General features: G+C 39.1%; 1 pseudogene; it reads right to left on the bottom strand.

Moving 5' to 3' along the window:
- Positions 1 to 15,663: 15,663 nt before the first annotated feature.
- Positions 15,664 to 16,266, bottom strand: LOC111547256 (annotated as a pseudogene).
- Positions 16,267 to 17,777: the final 1,511 nt, after the last annotated feature.

The following is a 17,777-nucleotide window of genomic DNA, read 5'->3' as shown; positions in this document are numbered from 1 at the left end:
AAAAAAAAAAAAAAAAAAAAAAAAAAAAAAAAAAAAAAAAAGGGCTGCCAGCAGAAGGGAGTGCCTAGATGAAGCTGGGAGGATTGAACTTGCCAAAGCACTAAATCAGTGATTTCCAAACTTCACAGTAGAATCACTTGGGGCTCTTTTAAAAGTTCAGGTTATCCCCCAGGCCAGTTAAGTTACAGTCTCAGGCAAGGACACAAACTTCAATAATTTTTGAAGCTACCCAGTAATTCCAAAGTACAGATTATTTTGGGAACCAGTGCTGCAGATGATTAGCTTATAGTGCTAAAGGGGCAAATCTTGCATTATTTTAAATAACCCAAGGTGCATTGAACAATGGTTTTGACATTTTGCATAGTTCAGAGTTTGGCAAACTGTTTCTGTATAAAGTCAAATGGTAAAACAAACCAACAAACCAAAAACAACAACAAAAACTTAAGCTTTGTGGGCCAAGAGGCAAAATGGAGAGTGTCATGTAAGTACTTACATAACAGGAGAAGAAAACAGATTTCCACAAATTTTTTTATCAGTGAAATTTGAAACTTTATGAATACTGTACTTGGAATTTTATATAATTTTATGTGTTACAAAATATTAGAATTCTTTTGATTTTTGCAGTCATTTAAAAATGTAAAAATCATTCTCAGCTTGCAGGCTGTACAAAAATAGGCAGTGGCCGGGTTTGGCCCCACTATGTTGTAATTCGCTGACTCCTAGTGTAGTTAATGACATACCTTGTGATGAATCCAAAGAAGCCATCAAAAATATGCATCTCCATAAAAATAAATCAGTATTCAAACCAGTGCTTGACTGACCTACAACAAAACTGGCCTTTGAAAAAAAATCATTGCATTTTCTATGGACAAAGTGCAAATTGAATGACAACATTTTGAGGCAAAGCTTACTTTAACTCATATTTCCATAATAAATCAAAAATAGCTGGTTGAAAACATGGATGATCTACATAGAATCTACAACATAGAGCACTGTTTTCTGTAAATAACTCAAAATACTTTTAAAACATATTTTAAAAGTATAAATAGTATTTTGATTTATTTTGAAACCATTTTGGTGTTTCACCAGATGTCAGCTCTCCTCAAGGCCTCAGATTGTTAAAGAGTCCTAGCTGTTGAGTACAGCTGCCTTGTGTTTGTGATGTTTACATTTGGATAGCAGGATTATAGGTCAAAAACTGGTAATTTTCTGGAAATGTTGTTTGTGTAATCAGGTGGATAATCTGAAATAGTTTAGAGAGGCTGTAGAAATCCCGCTCTGTCTTGAGGCATTTTACATCCAGAATCTTCTGAATTATTGCATTAATAACTTCAATAGTTTCTTATTAGCAAAAAGGACAGTGAGGAAAACAAAATTAAAGAGAAAAAGGAATCTTAGCACCTGCAGGTCTAAATATTGTATTTGTAATTTATTTACTAATGGATAGTTGTTTTTTTTTTTTTTGCCTTATGTATAGAAAATTTCGAATGGAACCGGAGGTTACCAGAAACGTCCCCGATTTATAGTTTCTCTGCCTTGAGAATTTGCCAGGCGTTGAGGGGAGCCCTCTGCTGTTAGTTTTATTTATTACAGTAAAATTGGAATTACATTTGTTTTATGCCCTTCCTTGAACCTTCTCAGGTTTTTAACGTTTCTGTTATGATTGTACATTTTACATAATAAAGAAAACATAAATTCCACGATGCCAGCTGGCATCATTAATAATCCGTCAATTCTGCCCTTTTTGAACTATACCATAGCATTGAAACATCTGGCGGTTTCCAATTTCCATGTTAGAGTAGGGTTTTGACCTCTATTTCACTTTCAAATGGGTCTCCTCGGCAGAATAACTCGGCTTTCTCGATTAATTTTACTGTTCACCCCCTTAACAGTGAATATGGAGGTTTAAACCTAATGCTTTAGAAGGCAATTGTGCAGTTTTCAGAGGAAACTAACTCTCCCCTGCTCCTTAATTGCCTTTGTTACATTCTCTCATCCACTGTGAATGCTCCTTGAATTTTACTTCTAGGACCTCTAATTTTGTTGTTGTCGTCGTTATTTTTACATTTGTTGCATCCCTGGACTCATCTATTCTCACAATCCTAGTTATAATGTCTAAATTAGTAACCTCTTAAGCTGTGTCATCTTGGAGACTGGGTAGAAAGCAAATATTTATTGGGTGCCTGCTACTTCAGCACAGTGGTAACATATAGATGTGTAATATATAGAAAAATATATACATAAATATAATACGCATGCATATATATATGTATTTTATCTAGCCCTCTTTTCCAACCTTTTTTCCAAATACTATACATGCCCACAGTGGTCTTGGTCATTTCCCTTCCTAAACAAAACTCTCTCTTTGCCCACCTTCCTTTCCTGGCATCGGAGTATCTCCGTCTCCTGGTGCTCAACACTTGGGAACAAGATTTTCAGCATTTCTGATTCATAATTTACCCCTTTTATTGTCTCTCTTTTTTATCCCCACTACCATCATAAAGGCCTCATCACTTCACATCTGGATGGCTGTTTTCTTACATTAACTATTTTTTCTGGCATCCTTTGCTTCTGTCTGTTCAGCATGTACTCATCATACCACTTTTTCTAAAGAACACTCTTGAATCATTTCCATCTCCCTTGTAAAATACCTGCAATGTATCTCCATTGCTCAAAGGTTCAGTTTGAAAAATTTCACCCTGATATTCTAGGCCCTTCAGATCCTGATTTGATCTCTCTAGCCTAATACCCAGCTCCTAACAATGCTTATTCCAATCAGGTCAGCCTCCTTCCTGCCCATACCAGGCTGGCACTCCTACCTCAGTACTTTCTCATCCTCTTCTGCCTAAAGTGTTTTCTTTCTCTCTGCCTGCCAATATCCAACCCCCATTTGAAATACAAATATTTCCATCAAATCTTCTTTAATAATCTAGCTAACATTGGTATAATACTTTCTCAGTTACCTGTTTGGTGTTTATTATTAATACGATGCATTTGAGTATTTTATTGCATTTTTGTATTAATCTTATTTGTATTTAATCTGTGTATATTCTCTTGAGTACTCTTAATTGTTCCTTCAGCATATCCCATCTCACTCAAAAGCCTGACTGTACGTTTCTGATGATAATAATATAGTTTAGTATTTCACTCTGGGATACCATACTGGATTCAGTCAGTTAAACTCTCCGAAATTAATTTTCTTCTTTGTAAGATGGAGATAATAATACCCCTCTAACTGTCTCATTTTGACACTTGAGGTTAAAATAATATGAAGAAATGCTTTAAAGTTTTCAAACTAATTGGTTACCATGGTGGTGATGACGATGCAGAATGTATTTTCCCCCTTGAGATATCACCTAATATAAGGTTGTGGGGGTGGAGAGGAGGTGATCCCTTTCCTCCCTATCAATAAAGGATCATGACTGACACCCCATAACAACAAAAAAACAGGTTAATCAAAGAAAAGCATAACAAGTTTATTATAATACTATTATGTGCACACATGTGTATGGGAGTCATATAAAATATGAACTCAAGGAGGGACCAGATGCTTGAGGCTTAAGTGCCCTCTTCGTAAGGGAGAGGGAAGTAAGAGGTATAGGAGTAAATGATTTTCAGGGGAAACAAAAGGCCCAGTGCTCAGACAATGGTCCACAGAAACAGCCTCTTAGGTAATCTCTTGAAGCTGTCTTGAGATGAATTGATGAAGTCTGTCTGGGTACGGTGATGACTCCCAGTCTTCTCTCTCCTCCAGTAGTTGATCTTTCTTGGTTATTTGATGAGATCTCTATGGAGTGAGTCTTGAGACAATTGCATTTCTTTTGGAAAGAAACTTTCTTGGTCAGGCAAGAAAATTTCAGAAAGAGTCCCTCATTGACTTGTAGGGTGAGGAAAAGACAAGGTTGAATGGACCTTGATTCTGAGGCAGATTTTAAGGCCTCCCAGCAGGCCAAAGCCCCAGTCTTTGGGGTGTCACATTCTGAGGCCCAAAAGAGTCATAGAATTCCTTTCTGAGGATGGAGGTTGTAACCAAAGATGGTCGCTGCCACCATGAGGAAGAAACATCATCTCTCTGAAGGCATATCTGATCTACCAGAGTTCAAGGTGAAAGTCAGTACCTTCAACTTAGCTCTTCACCCCCACCCATAGCCTATGATGCTGCCAATTTCCCTTCACACAAAAGCTTGTGAACTATTGGTCTGTGCTTATTACTTATACTCTTGCAATCTAGGATCAAAGCTCACAAGTACAAGAAATTTCCTCTAACAGTGCTCAAAGACATTCTGATTGTTTAATTGGGTAACTGCTTTTCGGTCACCTTCCTAGACCTCTCTGCAGCATTAGATGTCATTAAGAAGAGTTGTAATATAAGGTTGCAAGGAAAAGAGAGATGTTTCAAAGAAAGGGATAACAAAGGAAAAGACAGATTTGACTACACTGCATTTCCCCAAACTTAGAACATATTTACCATGTGTTTGGCAGCCACATCACTATTTCTAACATTAAAAACGCTGAATAATCCAGAAAAGGATAAACACTGTAATAGAAAAATCGGCACATGTCATGAACATACAAATCACAGAAAAGACATAAATGCACATACAATATAATGTTCAACTTTAATGATTAAAAAGTATGTGGCCAGTTTTAGGTCCCACTTTTTTCTTTTGTAAATGTTTCAGGAGTATATTAAACTTCTTTTGAATAGGTTTCATAAAAAGTTCTGATTAACCTGAGTGGAGTCCTTTTTCTTGAGCCCCAAATGGTGAGTCATCCTCACTATGCTTGCTGGAGTATGTCCACTGGATACAAGCTTTCTTTTTTTTTCCAAGAAAGTAATGGAACATGTGTATCCTAGCAACAATCCAGATGATAGCATTATCTTGCAAAGACGTGTTTATATCAAGCTAAGCTATGAATAAAGTATATGTGCTCTCCCTCATTCAATAAAGAATAGAACCTAGGAGAGACAGACAAAATTATGTTAGGTCTTGTTGACATAATGAGTAACGGACTGTTTAGAAACGCAAAGAATGGAACAATTATTTTCCATCTGAACATTGCTTATATCAATATTGTAGGTTTTTATCCTTGGTTCAAGGTTACAGAGCTTCCTTGGGATACATCAGCTGACAGACATAAAGTCATATGCCATGCTGCCAAGAGTTTTTTTTTACAGCCTTCAACCTGTCTCTCCATCCCACGCCCAATATTAAAATATGCCCTTTGGGACATGAGTCTAGAAAAAATCCCTTCTTTTAGAGCCAATCATTTCAAATGAAGAGAATATTACAAAAATCCTACAAATGCTCTCTTCTGCCCTTGCAACCAAGGCAGTGTTACTGAGTGTAACGTGCCATGCATATTACATACACAATTCGTTTAACTTTGTGAGGCCGCTTCAGGATGGGATAGGATAGGATAGGTATTTTTTTCCTCACATTTTACAGAGCAAAACTGGTGCCTCAGATAAAATAAATAACTTACTGACATTTATATGCTACTAAGAGGGCTACTCTCAATTGAATTCAGGTATGCCTGACTCCGGAACCCCTGTTTCTTATCTAATTTTATTCTGTGTGTTTCTTTCAAAATGTAACTTTCATACCATGTTCATTTTAAAATTAACGCAAGGCTTGCCATGCTCCTTCAGTGGTATGGATTTGTATTCCATGTAAGATGCTTTGAAATTCTGTATGTGGACGCCATTGCTGATGGTTTCCACTTGTCCTATAAAATGATCTACCTACTGCATCTGGAAGCATCTGGAAGTTCTTATCATGAGAAAGTTGAAGAATTCCCATTCTGAAATGAAAAATAAAACAGGGAGGCTGTTAAACCTCAAAACGCAGTGTGATATTAGAATTATTACTGGTCACGGCTAGATGATCTGATAAATGGGGTTTATGTTACCTTCTGAGTTCACACAGGAGACTTTGTGGCAAGGTTCTGTAAACAACTTTGCTCTGGAATATTTGTGAATGGCCATCCATACAATTGATATTGAATGCTTGCTTGACTTTTTATTTCTTTGAGAGGGAGTCTAGCTCTGTAGTCCGGGCCGGAGTGCAGTCTTGTGATCTCTCCTCACTGCAAGCTCCACCTCCCGGGTTCACGCCGTTCTCCTGCCTCAGCCTCCCGAGTAGCTGGGACTACAGGCGCCCGCCACCACGCCCAGCTACTTTTGTGTATTTTCAGTGGAGAGGGGGTTTCACTGTGTTAGCCAGGATGGCCTCCTGACCTTGAGATCTGCCCGCCTCTGCCTCCCAAAGTGCTGGGATTACAGGCGTGGGCCACCGCGCCTGCTGCTTGACTTTTTTTTCTGAGGAGCGGTCTTTAGTGTAGAGATTCTAGTGTCATTTGAACACTTTTGATTTATGATTAAGAGATCAGTGTCTTCACCAACCCATGGGTTGCCTAGTCAGGACAAGAGAGGTATTAAGTAAGCCGGAGGCCATTAGCCTGAGGCTGACTCCATACTTTGAGTTCCTACATAGCAAACCGTAAACTGAATAAACAAACAAGCTAAAACCCAACGTAGGAGTATAACAAATGACGGAATTTTAGCCAATCACAGGAAGCCCAGGTTTTAGCCAATCACAGTGGCCAACTCATCGCATCATGCCCAAATAAGTCAAATGCCTCATCACACAATGTCCAGATAAGGCAGGTTGAGATGGAAGGATTGCTTGAGTCCAGTAATTCAAAACTTCAGTGAGCTAGGATCATGCCACTGTACTCCAGACTGTGCAACAGAGCAAGACTCTGTCAAAAAAACAAAAAAGCAAAAAACAGCTTACTGCTTACACTACCAGGCAGAGTTCTTTGAACCTCTCTTCTGGTTCTCAGTGCTGTCCCATTCATGAATTGTTCTGGGCTCAAATACACTCTGTTAAATTTAATTTGTCAAAAGTTTTTCTTTCAACACAGGATGCAAGGGACATTGTCTTTCCTCCTTTCCTAGAGCTCATGGTTGTGGCGGGGACGTCTCTACTAGGTTCAAGTTTTGGCTTTGCGACTTGAGAGCATGCTTGGTTCACACTTAGTTATCTGATGAGATTTGTTCAGTCAGTAGCAAATTTAATCAAGGTAAATCTTTTTTTTTTGACACAGAGTCTCGCTCTGTCACCCAGGCTGGAGTGCAGTGGCGCGATCTCGGCTCACTGCAAGCTCTGCCTCCCAGGTTCACGCCATTCTCCTGCCTCAGCCTCCAGAGTAGCTGGGGCTACAGGTGCCCGCCACCACGCCTGGCCAATAAAAAAACTGAGATCTGCCCACCTCTGCCTCTCAAAGTGCTGGGATTACAGGGATTTTTTTTTTTTTTAAATACTTTAAGTTCTAGGGTACATGTGCACAACGTGCAGGTTTGTTATGTATGTATACCAGGGCCTGTCTTGGGGTGGGGGGAGGGGGGAAGGATAGCATTGTTTGTATTTTTAGTAGAGAGGGGGTTTCACTGTGTTGGCCAGGATTGTCTGAATCTCCTCACCTCGTGATCTACCCACCTCGGCCTCCCAAAGTGCTAGGATTACAGGTGTGAGCCACCACGCCTGGCCTGGCAAATCATTTTTAATTCTCATTTTTTCTAAAATAATTTACTATAATTCCTGAGGGAATAAATCTGCTCTATGTCCAGAATTTTGTTCTTAGGATCTATGTTGTTCGTAGGCTCCTAATTTAAAAATAAGGTTAGCTTCTTAAAAAACAAAGCCAAACAATTCTGTCCATAGCAATTTGTTCACTGGACTGTAACATATTTTTATTTATCTTCTCTCAGTGCATTGCATAGTCTTCAAGGATAAGGAGTTGTGTTTTATTTAAATTTGAATCTCGTGGGTTTGACACTAGTCAGGGCTCAGTAAGGGTTTTATAGAATAATGAATAAGTAGATGAACTCAGACCACAAGGTGAGCAGAAATACCAACATTTACCTGATAAATTGGGCCACAAAGACGGCCACTCTGATTTGAGTGACTATTACTCAGAGCCGGGTAGGCTGAATGTGGAGGTTTTCAGTATTCACAAGTTATCTTCAAGGGCCCATGGCAAGTATAAATTTGTACTCAATTTGAATTTCACAGGCTTTGACAAAAACACATTTGTGAGAGAATTTCTTCTCGCAAGGGTGCACATTATTGACCACCTATCAATCACATGTAAAATTGGTGTACAAGTATCCAGTTAGCCTCTCATTGAAGAAAGAGAGGGAAAATAATTTTTTGTGGTAACTGTGTTCCAGAATTTGGAGATGGTAGAAGGCCTCCAGAATCATCCTTTGAGAAGCAGCGATGGTCTACACTATCAAAAATGATTTAAAAAAAGACTAATGTAAAGTGAATATAAAATTGGGATTGTGACAAGATTAGGTAGATTAGGAGAAAATGACCTAGACCTGTTGCTATGAGACAGTGAGCAGGCCCCCTCCACCTTACATACAACCCGTAGTGTGTGTAGGGGTCTCATTGGAATCCACTGTCACTCCAGGTCTTCTTAGTAAAGGGATCAGTTTGCTTGGGCTTACCCAGCTGTATCACATGCCCAAGGCTGTCATCCATTGTGCCGTCTCCACTCCTCCACCACCAGCTGAGAGTGTGTGAGTGAAACTTTGTCCAAATAGGAAAACTGAAAAGGGCTAAATTGCAAAGGCACACGCTTCTGGCAGACAAAAGTGCTATTTGTGGGTCGAACTGGCATAGTTCACAGTCCACTCATTCCTGTTTCTCTCCTCTTTTTTATGCTTCTGACAACAGAACAATTTATGTGGTAGAGGATGCCTTTCTTTTTGTTTTCTGCCACCCGAAAGAGTAACACTTTACTTTTCATCTTTTATTATATGGCTAGCTGTTCACTAGTGAGGCCAGCGTCCTGTCATCTTTCTATATTTGCAGAGCATAACCTTGACATACTGATATCTTTGAAGGCCTCCCTAAGTGTACGCACTCATTTATGAGTTGAAACTGCATTGTTTCTGGCTAATTTATCCTGAACCAGATTTTACACACTGACCTAGTAACTTACTTACTCAAATTCCTCAATTTGAGTTTCTTCAATACTAACTCTATTCTATTATATTATAAACAACTATATTTTCCTGAGATATTACCCAGGCAATATAGTTCTTTTATAATTTTTTTTGTATTCAAAGCTTCTCCTCATTGGATAGGAAAACTCAAAGTACTAGCTAGGAATCAAGACTTGTTGAATGGAAAAGAAGCAGAGAGAACAATAGTCAGCCTAATTCTCTGTGATGTAAATGAAGACATCAGGTTTAATCAGCTGAAGTGCCCCTGAGCTAAACTAAAGCTGGGTTGAAGTTCATTGCAAGGGTAGAGCAGAAACTTGGTCTTACTTACTTCTCACTTAACAAGTATTTATTATCTGTTTAGTGATGGGGATTATTAATAGGAGTCAGATTAATTTTTGCTCTTGAAGTGTTCATGATGCATTGAAGAAGATAGGTAAGAATCAACAGTGCCCCTAATATATTACAGGTGGGAATGTAAATTAGTACAGCCACTGTGGAGAACAGTATGGAGGTTCCTTAAAAAACTAAAAATAGAACTACCATGTGACCCGGCCATCCCATTGCTAGGTAGATACCCAAAAGAAAAGAAATCAGTAAATCGAAGAGATATCTGCACTCCCATGTTTGTTGTAGCACTATTCACAACAGCTAAGATTTGGAATCAATCTAAGTGCCCATCAACAGACAAATGAATAAGAACGTGTGGTACATAGACACAATGGAGTACTATTCAGCCATAAGAAAGAATGAGATCCTGTCATTTGCAGCAACATGGATGGAACTGGAGGTCATTTTGTTAAGTAAAATAAGCCAGACACAAAGTGACAAACTTTGCATGTTCTCACTTATTTGTGGAAGCTAAAAATTAAAAAATTGAATACATGAAGATGGTAGAATGATGGCTACTAGAGGCTGGGAAGGGTAGTGGGGAGTGGGGGAAAATGGGGATGGTTAAGGGGTACAAAAATATAGTTAGATAGAATGAATAAGATCTAGTATTAGGTAGCAAAACAGGGTGACTACAGTAAATGTAATTTATCATACATTTTAAAATAACTGAAAGAGTCTAATTGAATGCTTATAATACAAAGAAATGATAAATGCTTGAGGTGATGGATACCCTATTTACCCTGAGGTGATTATTACATCATATGCCTGTATCAAAATATCTCATGTACACCATACATATGTACACTTACTATGTACCATAAAAATAAAAAAGAATCAACTGTGCTAGGTGCTGTGAAAGAGGCAAGCTGTGTGCACTGACATGGGGCATGGGGTGGGGACATCTCACACTACAGATTGGAAGACTGAGGGAGGAGAGACAGGCACATTTAGGGGGCCCTCACCGCCATCTGATGGCTAAAGTTTAAACCTTGGTGTTCGGAGATGTCGGGAACTTGACGTCCTTGAGTCTTACATGCAAAGAACACGTGCTCAGAGGTGAAGTTTTCCCTGCCAATTCAGAGGAAGCTGACTTTCAGCCCCATGGAATCTTTTGAACTGGGAAGTCATTACTGTTTGGTTACTCTGTTATCACAGAAAATTTAAGCAAACATTTTTTGGTAACAATATCAACAACAATAGCTGTTTTAAAAATATTCTTTCATTTCATAGTCTCTGTTAAGGACATTGCTTATAATTTTTGTAAAAACTGTATGAAATAGTACTAAAACAGTATTACTCTACCTATTTTGTGAAAATGAAAATAGACATATAGAGATGTTAACTCAATAATTTAGGCACGCAGATAGTAACTTTTAGAGTAAGGGTTTTAGTCCATAATATACTGCCTTTTTGAAAATCCCTGTTTTTAGCTGTATTAAATCTGCAAAAAATTGCAATCTCTTACTTAGCCCAACTTATTCTTGCCAGAAAATACTTCCTGAATGATTTCTCTGGCTAGCTTCTAAAATGCTTTAAAATGCTAATTTTTAAGTGTTTAAGGAATAAGACTCACATACAAAATTTTAGACAAAGGAAACAATTTTAGAGAAAGGAAACAAAATTTACATTCTAATATGAGACACAGCAGGATACAAAAGCAGAATTAGATTCTTGTTCCGAACCTTCTTGCAAATTCCTTTATCCCCTTGGACTGGAGTTCTTAGAGAGTTTCCTCCTCTATAAATTAAAGACGTGATCTACCTGATCTTAGCTCTCTCTTCCAACTCTAACATTCTTTAATTTTAGGTAAGGAAGTTATGACATTTCTGTCATGATTTGTGAACCAAGGAAGAACTTTGTTTCTTTAGAGAGATTGTCAAAACCGGCCACATTCTTGTCTGTGACAGTCGGGGAAAAATTCCATGTGAGGGCCATACCACAAATACTGTTTTGAATTCAGAGTACACCCATCCATTTGCTCCATGGGATGTGTAGGGATTAGTGCATATTTCTTGGTTTCTAATGTTTTGCTGTAAGGATCTGATTTAAAATCTCATTTCCTTACACACCAGGAGCAGCATTTGTAGGTCAAGCTCCCACACTGTGAAATACTTGAACTCTCTAGGAAATATCCTGGGCGTATGATTTAACTTCTGGCTCACTTGGTCTCGAATAGGGGCACTGGAAAATACAGAACAGGGATAAAGAACCTCAGCAACACTGGTGCAAGAACCTCAGTTTATTTCTGGCCTGCAATAATTCTTGCCAGTCACCTTGCATCTTGATTACTACGTCCTTCCACTGTTTTCACACAGCAAAACTGAATGCTGGCTCTATCTGACTGCTCTGGTTTCATGCTCTAGAGAGTAATAACTCTGGGTGAAAAGCCACATCTCCTGACAGAGTAGGTAATGCTAAACAATTGACCGCGAGCCTTATGCCTTCGCCGAGTCCTCAGCAGTTCCTGTCAATGCTTTCTCTTGTTCCTGGTTGTTCAACTCACCAGTTCCCTCAGATACTTCCAGTGCTCCCCACACTTCCACCCCCTTTTAGTGCCCTCTTCCTCAGTCTTGGCAGATGATCTTGCTGTTCCTTTAGTGAGGACAGTTAGGTCCCAGATAAGCCCTCTATCAGCCACCAGCTGGTACCTACCTGCTCTCCTTCTTCACATTCACGTGGGTTCACATGATCTGTCTTCCTGTCTCAGAGAAGGACTTGCCCTTTTTTTCAAGTCTAAGTCCTCTAGGCCACTGACCTAAATCATGAACTCAGGTCACTCTGAATTCTGACATCTCATTCCTACAGTCATTGTCCCTGTCTCGTGTGCCTCCACCCTCTCCTCCACAGGTTCCTAAAAAGGGAAACTGGCTTTGGTGCTATTTGTCCTTCTAGCCACCATCAAGTCTCTGTCCTCTTTTTGAGAACTCAAAATTTCCAAAGGAGTGGACTGTACCCCTGACTCTGCTTTCTTACCTCATACAGGTGCCTGGCTTTTGACTCCACCATTCTTAACTGCTTTCACTAAGTCACCAAAATTCCCTTTTCATCAAGATGTGTTTGGCCTTTTGTAGTCCATGCCTTCATGGGTCTGTATGTGGCACTTGGCTAAGGTGACCAATCCCTCTTCTTTAAAACATGGCGTTCTTTGCTTTTTCTGATGTTATGTCCTTCTTTTGGTAGTCTCCATCCCAACCTGGTTGTGCTTCTCTTGCACACAGGCTCCCCTTCCTCGGCCACCATGGAAAAGTTCACTGAAGGCTGATTGGGTGGTCGTTATGAGTGAAGGATTTTGAGTCAGATTGTCTCTTATTTTTCCTTTCGTTTTTGAGACAAGGTCTTGCTCTGTTGCCCAGGCTGGAGAGCAGTGGCCTGATCACAGCTCACTGCAGCCTTGAGCTCCTGGGCTCAAGTGATCCTCCCACCTCGGCCTCTTAAGTAGGTGGGGATACAGGCACGCACCACCATGCCTGGATAATTTTTTTTTTTTTTTTGAGATAGAGTCTCACTGTGTCGCCCAGACTGGGATGCAGTGGCACAATCTCAGTTCACTGCAACCTCTGCCTCCTGGGTTCAAGCGATTTTCCTGTCTCAGCCTCCCGAGTAGCTGGGACTACAGTCACATTCCACCACACCCAGCTATTTTTTTTTTTTTTTTTTAATTTTTAATAGAGAAGGGGTTTCACCATAATGGCCAGGCTGGTCTCGAACTCCTGACCTTAGGTAATCCGCCTGCCTCGGCCCCCCAAAATGCTGGGATTACAGATGTAATCCCATTACATCTGTAATGTAAGCCACCATGCCTGGCCCAGATCATCTCTTACTTTATTAGATATTTTATTATCTAATAATATATATTAGATATTTTATTACTGCATTTATATTTAGAAGCCAGTAAGTTCCTGGTGATTGCATTAATTTATCAGAAAGAAAGGTTGAACTTACCTATTTTTTAACCTAATCATGACTTGCTTTAATTGTATAATCCCAAAAGTCTGTGCTTCCATAGGTTCTTAATAAATTCCTCTGCACTCCAGTTTCGTCATCTTTTAAAATGGATTTGATAATATTTCACACTGTTATTTGGATGATTAAATCAGATAATGCAGGAAAAACAATGTGTTCTTTTCCTTTCAGAAAGAAAACTTAATCATTATGAGATAATTATATAAAACAGCAATCAGAAATGAAACATCAGGTTTCTAATTTGCAGTTTTACAGTAACAGCACACCAATATTCCATCATGCTTTAGGCTTTTCCAACTGTAAATATTATAGGAACTCCTGGAAAAATAAAAGAAAGGTGCCTTTCTGAATTTGTCATGAAAGAGCCAATTAGAATTTTTAGTTATTGAGGGACATTTTGAGGGATTTTAGAGTATCTTAAACTTAAAATACCTGGACATCCAGTTTTGATGACTACCAGAGATTTTTAAAATAAAGTTATTACAACTAAAATGAAAATTCAACACCACAAAGAATCTCAAAAGCACCTGAATTTTGGGATTTTACAATTAAAGCAAGTCATGATTAGGTTAAAAAATAGGTAAGTTCAACATTTATTTCTGATAAATTAATGCAATCACCAGGAATTTACTGGCTTCTAAATATAAATACGATAATAAAATATACCTGAACCAAATAAGGTTCATTTCAAGCTTATGGGTGGAGCCCATCATAAATTAGAGCAAAGGACCATCAAAATCCTCATAAAATTATGATAAATGAATTTTAAAAATCTTACAATTTTGACGTGATATTTTTGCTATTTCTTGTTTGGTTATCCTAAAAAATAAAAAACCTATGTCAATATTTCAGATTTCGGTTGCACATTTCCCCACAAATCTCTACTTAACTATTTTGATCAGAAGTTTATAGAGTCTTCTGAAGGTCATTAATCCTGCAGAATGTTAAGCTACTGCTTAGTACATTTTTTTTAACTCACTAAATAGCGAGTATTTTGGTTTTCTAATTTTTTGGGTCTGAACATCAATTATAATTTATGTATCAGCGTGAAATGAAAGATTAAACTTCCTAAGTGAACTTTATTATTAGATGGCTTAACTTTTGATGTAACACCAATAAGGAGATGTACATTGATCTGCATATATATACCACATATGTGTATACGTATATAAATACACACATTATTTACCTATATCATCAAATGTCATGATTAAATTATCACTTAGATAATTAGATAGGTAGATATTAGTTTCGTGCAAAAGTAATTACGGTTTTTTGCCATCACTTAATGGCAAAACGGTCATTACTTTTGAACTAACCTAATAATTACATATGTACATAAAGACAAAACTATATACAAGAGCCAATAGAACACTGTATTGCTTATCAATTATTTCCAGGCTCACTTTAGACCAAGTGCCTTAGTACTCAAAGATGTTTAATATTGTTAACATTTGTTGTGTGGTTGTCTGCAAACCACTGATCCCAACACAACAAGCCAACAAAACGGGTGCTGTTAATAACCTTGTTATATGCAAGAGGAAAGGGGGGCAGAGGGAGACTAAGTCATTTGCCCAGCATCACACAACTAGATGTTGGTGGAGTCAGCACTAAAAAGAAAGCTGCATGGCTCAAGAGACTATTTTTTTTTCAGAGTTTACAAAAATGTATTTGTTTATGAGAGCAATGATTTAGAACATTTTTTTTAAAAAAAGCCCTCCTGGGAACATAACTTGGGGAGAAACACGGTGAGAGGGCAAGACTCGGCCACCCATGGGCATGTCACAAGATGTGCCCCAGCTCTCTGGGGTGCACTCTGCTCTGACTTCAGGCCAGAGGTGTCTGCTCCGGCAGCACCCTGACAGCTGAGTGGTCGGAAGGTCCTGGTTGGAGATAATTCATTTAGAGCCTTTCTTCTTTTTCTTTGTTTTTTTCTTTCAGCGTAGCATCCACTGCTACCTCTAAATGCTTTGCAACTTTTCTTTTTCCCTCTTGTTTTTTTGGGCTTTAGGGTGAAATCCTGGCCATCGGGTGGCTGCACACAATTCCTTGCACCCTGAGCAGAGGCCTCGGAACTCTCGTCCCAGCAGGGACCTCTGCGCTATCCCTCTGCCCGTGCTCTTTTCTCCTTGGACGCCGGCTCCTGGACCTTGTCTCTCTTAGGCTTTCCCTCTTTAGGCCGCTTGGCCTTAGACTGGGTGAGGGGGTAACTCTCCCCATTTTTACCTGTTGCTTCTTTGTTTCTTTTCTTTCCCATTTTTCATTTCACTTGGGTCTTGGAAATGTCAGATCCTGGAGCTGCGACCTGGGGCTTGTTCTTCAGTGCTGCCATTCGCTTGGCAAAACACTCCTGGATAGTGAAAGCATGGGTTGTCATAGTGGTTTGTTCTGTCTGGAGTGGAGGGACTGGAATCACCCCTGGGAGTCTTCTTACTCTGTCTTTTCCCAAAAATGCAGTCAAGATCTGTTTTGCTCCAAGATGATAGATCCTTTTCTTTTGTAAATTTCCTATGATGACCACAGTTTTTGACGATTTTGGACTTTTCCTCAAGACTAAAAGATTTCTTTTTCTTGTTGTCTAAGGAGTCTGTTGTTACCTGCCTCTGGCAAGTGTTCAGTTCTGCCAGAAGCCGGTTAAAATCATCTTGATGGGCAATCCAGTTGGCTTCATTATTGTTTGTAGCTTGAAGTCCCAGGTGGTTATTTTTAACTTGAACTTTAGTATGATCTGGGCCTCCTTGCTCCTGAACCCCTAAACCCTTTCCTTTAGACTACTCCATCTTCTCTAGTATCCTCTGGCCAAACTTAGAATCAGCATTACTCCAGGCAGTGTTTTGAATATTCATAGCCCACTTCTGCTTCTGCCGCTGCTCAGCCAACATCAACATATCGCGGAGCCTGTGACACTGTGACCTCCAGACCTGAAGGACTTTGGTCACTGGGCGGGCAGCAAGATCTGGGACGGTCTGGACAGACGGGACTCCCTTTCCAGGTGGACGGCAGCCCAGAGACTATGTTCTTAATCTCTAGGTGAGCTGGTTCCCTTATTTCACTGAATTCTTTTAACTACCTTAGGGGTAGGTGCCCTTTAGATTGAAGCATATGAAATTACTAATATTTACCCATTTTAACTTAATACACAAACAGCACTTTCATCTGCTACAACCACCTAGCATTCCTATTTTATTTTATTTTATATTTTACTTTATTTTATTTTATTTTATTTTATTTTATTTGAAACAGGGTCCTGCTCTGTCTCCCAGGCTGGAGTGCAGTGGTGTGATCGTAGCTTACTGCAGCCTGGAATGCCTGGGCTCAAGCAATGCTCATGTCTCAGTGTCTTGAGTAGAGGGATTACAGGCTCAAGCCATGGTGCCCAACTTATCCCCATTTTAATAAGTGGAAACAGAAGCTTACATCTTTAAGTAACTTACCCAAGGTCAAGTTGTGTGGAATGGAGCCGGGATTCAAATCCAGGGCCGTCGGATTTCACAGCCCATCCTTGCCACTACTCTATATCACAGTAGTATGTTTTCTCATGACCCTTGTGGTCTAATCTCTTTGTCCTTATTCTTTGCACTCAAACCACTAGGCAACCAATGTGTTTGTACTCCCCAGATTCAAACTATTCTTGAATAAGTACCTGCTGTTCTACTACCACTTCCAATCATGTTTAGCATCAAATTTTGTTGTCACTTCCTTTTCCATCGACTCTTAGACCTTAATGGTGCATGCTAATAAATTTCGGTTCTCTTCTGCTTCTCAAATTGTTTAATAAATTTTCCTTATAAGTAAAGTATCATATACTATGTGAGCTCTAGATGAAGGTTAATTAGGGTACTTAGTAATTTCTGCAAGGAGCAAAAGTCCTATTTAAACTTTTAATGAAGAAGACACAGTATATCCTTATTAACAGGTTATAAGTAGTTTTGCTTTGATATTTTCCTCTATGACTTGTTTGGCTCTCATGTAAATTATTGAATAGCTGTCAATATTTCTAATTCCTATTGAACATTTTCCTCAGGGACCCAACCTCACAATGGATACTAAGCTCTGGCTGAAGTGCAGCATCTTATTCTAACTAGGTTAATGGTGTATATGTTTTGTGAATAGGAAGTTCTTTACTGTAGAATAGCTGTCAAACATTCCCTGTGGGACTCAAGGACAAAAGAGATCAATATTTTACTGGCAGAAAATTTCACTAGAGGAAACTTCCTTTCTGTGTCTGTTGTTTTTTCTGTGGTCATTCATTAGAAAGCCTGACCCAATGGGGTTATAGACTTTGGGATGGTTATTGCTCTCAGCATAAAGGAAGAAGTCAAGAAGAAATAAATCCACTTTAACTTTTCTTAGAAGGAAACATCACAAAACAGCTCTTGGAAAGGACATGGGTATTAGT

The sequence above is a fragment of the Piliocolobus tephrosceles genome, chromosome 5, assembly GCF_002776525.5.
Source record: "Piliocolobus tephrosceles isolate RC106 chromosome 5, ASM277652v3, whole genome shotgun sequence".
NCBI lineage: Eukaryota > Metazoa > Chordata > Mammalia > Primates > Cercopithecidae > Piliocolobus > Piliocolobus tephrosceles.
Note: the sequence above shows the minus strand (reverse complement) of the source record. Positions and strands in the feature narration are given on the sequence as shown.